Source organism: Hibiscus syriacus, unplaced genomic scaffold (genome assembly GCF_006381635.1).
Source record: "Hibiscus syriacus cultivar Baekdansim isolate YM2019G1 unplaced genomic scaffold, ASM638163v2 tig00112857_pilon, whole genome shotgun sequence".
NCBI lineage: Eukaryota > Viridiplantae > Streptophyta > Magnoliopsida > Malvales > Malvaceae > Hibiscus > Hibiscus syriacus.
The window spans coordinates 1,314,701-1,319,038 of NW_024063412.1; the positions used below are offsets into that span (position 1 = coordinate 1,314,701).

Here is a 4,338-nt window from a genome sequence, read left to right on the forward strand (position 1 = left end):
AAATCTACATACAGATAACGACTAATAGATTTGTTGTGTCTAATATGAACTACCTTTAGATTAATATAAGCATAAATGAATTAATTAAGTATTCGTTAAAATTTTAATAACGTAATTTTTTAGCTCGTTTAATTATAGATAGTTGTACCATCATTTTATCATATCGCAGTTAGCATGTTAACATTTAGCTCAGAATGCCATCATTTTTTAACGGAAAAGAACGAGTTTAGAACATAATAAATAGTCGGATGATTATTTTGTAATTTTGAATAGTTGAGAGACTCAACAAAGCAACACGCTATATTTAGAGGACCATTTTATAACTTTTAATAGTTGTGAGACTTAATAATAGTTGGAGGACCATTTGTGTATTTTACCCTAAAATAAAACATAAAATAGTGTTCATCTTTTGAACTTTTATGTGAAAAAAACTACTAAGCTGAGACTAATAAAGGACAATCAAATCAAGCAGTTACTATTAATGGAGATTGTCCAGTCATTTTCTTTCCGATAAAATAATTGATGTACTGATATTTTCAGCCGTGGGAAAGTGCTGAAAAAGTATTTCAACATGTATATAAGCATTGATGTTAGAATAAGACGTACAAAGAAAGAGAGGTAACGCGTAGAATATGCAACCCATAGAGATAAGATCAATATCGATTTGTATAGGAGAAATTCATGTATAAGATAAAAACATTTGATTCGACTCCACTCTAAAATAATAATATAAATATATTTAGCGATAATTTTTATAATAATTTTTATTTTTTTTAAGTTGTTCTCTATTTTTCCTAATAAAAATAAAATTATATGTATTTGTGTAGTTCAAGTGTGAATTTTCACTTTAAAAATCAGATTGAATTTTGAATTAGATAAAACTTCTTCAAATTCGAGTCAAGTCGAGTGACAGGTAAAATAATGTGATTTGATTCGAATAAATAAGAAATTCAATCTGGTCTGACCTGTAACCATTCTTCATGGTGTACATTGCCTAAACTAGTAAATATATAATAGGTTGGACAGTAATATAAAGATGTTTCAACTCTTCCTAACAAATATTAGGGTAAATCATCTCAAAATCATCAAATTATAAGATTAATTTATTAATTTGTTTCTTGAATTAATCGTTGGTATCTGATCTATTAGCCGACTAATCCAAATCGGGTATCTGATCTATTGGCCGACTAATCCAAATGGCTACATATTTAATTATGAAAGCAAAAATGATTAAAAAAATATTGAATTTAGTTTAAAATATGAAAAATCTTACATTGAATACAATTTAACACAAATATACATTTTGAAAACCATGAATTAAATATTTAAGTCGATTTAGTAGTTAATTGTTATTCCTACATTGTGTAATTATTTTTAATTAAATATGAAAATCTTTCATTTTTCATTCTATTTCGTTTGATTTTCTCCAACATTGTAGGACTATTGAATCATTTCTAATTAAAATTAATAGTAAATGTGTAATTGTACAAATTTATTTAATTGTCACACCAAAAATTTCGCCAACAGTTAATGGTCTTGATTGAAACTATTTTAATAGTTTATGACCTAATTGAAACAAATTCATAATTTGATTGTTAAAATAAAACCATCCTAATAGTTTAGAGACCCACATTTACTTAAAAAATGCATAATTGTCAGCAGAGTATCTAAATTACTGGTCATCAAATATAATTAAATAATATCTGTCCTAGGAGCTTGTTGGCCCTATGAGAACAATAATAAACCCTAAACTTTAATATATATATATATATATATATATATATATATATATATATATATAATTTCTATGTCAAACAGGTATATATTCATTTACAAAATAAAAGTTAATGAATAAGTGTCGGGATGGATCGAGTCATCAGATGTTAGGTTGCAGTCACACCTTTTAGAATTTTTAATTTTTTTTATATTTTATATTTTTGTATTGATGATTTAATTTTACACCTCCTAAAATTTTATAATTCTGCATTCTCAAAATTTTTAATTTAACTTTTTAAATTCGAATTAGACATAAATTTCTGCGTCTATTCATATATGTATGGCTGCATCGGCATGTGAATTTAAAAAGAAAAAGAAATTAGCAAACAGAGAGATGATCATAAACAATCAACAAATTCAAACTCGAAATCTTATTAAAAATAAATTAATTTTTTATAACTGGATTTATCGATTTTATGGTAATTTCCTCAGTTCTGACTTCCAGGAAGTCTCCTCGTCAACTCCTTCAGCAGGTTATATTATACCATTAAAGCTTTTGTTAGTATCAGTAGCAAAGGGCCCCAGTTTTAGATAGAATATTGGTGTAGATAAATAAATATGGGGCTAAAAGTAAATTCATGCATCTCTAGTCTAAACACGGTGAAATTTTCAAACGAGGGTCATGGGGAGATATAAATATGAGCTGCAGTTTGGTAAGTGATGATCTGCAGTGCTGAAGGTCAGAGAAAATCAAAGGGAAAATAGAGCTGGTGAAGGGGAGGAAGATGGTGAGAGCTCCTTTCTATGATAAAAATGGAGTTAAGAAAGGTGCATGGAGCCCTGAAGAAGATGATAAACTGCGTTCATTTATCGAAACATTTGGTCATTGCAAATGGCGTCAACTACCCAAGCTTGCAGGTAATACATACTTCCATGTTTCTTATTCATCTTCTTCCTTTATTGAAAACCTAATCCTTCTGCTTAAATAACTGGAGTTTTGATATCTCATTAATGTTCAACAAATGATATGATTTTGTTGAATCTTCTTCAGGTCTGCAACGGTGCGGGAAGAGTTGCAGATTAAGGTGGGTGAATTACCTCCGGCCTGAAGTAAAGCATGGGAACTTCACTGAAGAAGAAAATGCCCTAATCTTGAGATTACATGAAGAATACGGAAATAGGTTGGTCGATTTTACCATCTATTACAAAGATCATTAAATTTATCAAACTATTATAAAAAAGTAATTGAATTTTCTTAAAATGTTATAAAATGATCATTAATTTCATCAAACTTTTACAATTTATTATAATATAGTAGAGGTCTTTTTGTAATAATCTGATAAATTTAATAATCATTTTATTAATTTTAAAAGTTTAATAATCAAAATTACTTAATGTGAATAGTTTAGTGACCTTTAGTATACTTTATCCACATCTGTCAACTTACACTCCAAAGTTTTTAGGAATTAAAAAATCTATCATTTTATCTCACTAAATAAATTAATTGGTAATTGAAATTTTAATAATTATGAATCTTCCTCATTTTAAAACTAGAATGGGACCATTATTGTAAAAGATAATAATCAAAGTCAAAGACATGCAACGTGTTAGTAAGATAGTGACTCGACATTAATTTATATGGAACGATTTTTTTATGTATTTTCTATTAAAAATATATTTTCATCCCTTAAAATTTAAAAAATTTAAATTCACCCCATAATATAAAATTCACTGTCCGCCCTATAGATGGTCGATTATCGCTTCCAGCTTACCCGGAAGAACAGACAATGAGGTTAAAAATCAATGGCACACTCGATTAAAAGCACGTGCAAATCGGGACCCCACACATCGTCCACGGATAACTCCCAAAGCGAATCCTTATCCGCCCACAGTCTTAAATGTGAAGCCGAAATCATCCATATCGATATGCCTCCCAACATGATACTAGAGAGCTCGGCCTTGTCTCCGACCACGAAGGCGTTGTCGTCGACTGTCGAATTGCATGCCGCCACCAGCCCGGTTTTCGACAGTGGTGGCGGCGATACGAAGGATGTTGATCTCCCTTTGTGTTCTTCGGCGTTGTATGAGGATGGAAGCAACGGAGATTTCTGGAGTGAGCCGTTTGTTACAGAGAAAGACCTTCCACAGCATGATGAGATTTCTGGTGATGATAATGTGGATCTGATTGTTCATCAAATGATGCATGAATGTGAATATCTTGATTGCTAATATAATTCACACGGTTGTTATTGCAACAACTCGAAAATTAAGTGTTTGAATATACTTCGAAATGTCGTAATAATCGAAGTATAAGGGCATCTCCAACGCTGCAATACAGTGGACATAGCGCTGCACTTTTGCTCTCCAGTGCTGCGCTAGAAACATCTCCACTTTGGAGATTCGCTACACTGTGTGCTACATGTAGCGTGACACTGTAGCTCACGCTACAATATTATAATAGTTTTTTTTAATTCAAATAGATTAAATTAGAAGATAGATAAAAATATATTAAAATTAGAAATATAAACATATTAATTTTTTTGTAAGATAAAAATATATTATTATGTAACTTATTTTTCGCATTATTATTATGAATTGTAATTTTCTTATTTATTTGTATTT

General features: G+C 29.8%; 1 pseudogene; it reads left to right on the forward strand.

Annotated features, from left to right (window-relative positions):
• The first annotated feature begins 2,501 nt into the window (after positions 1-2,501).
• LOC120184189 lies at positions 2,502-3,945 on the forward strand (annotated as a pseudogene).
• The last annotated feature ends 393 nt before the right edge of the window (positions 3,946-4,338 follow it).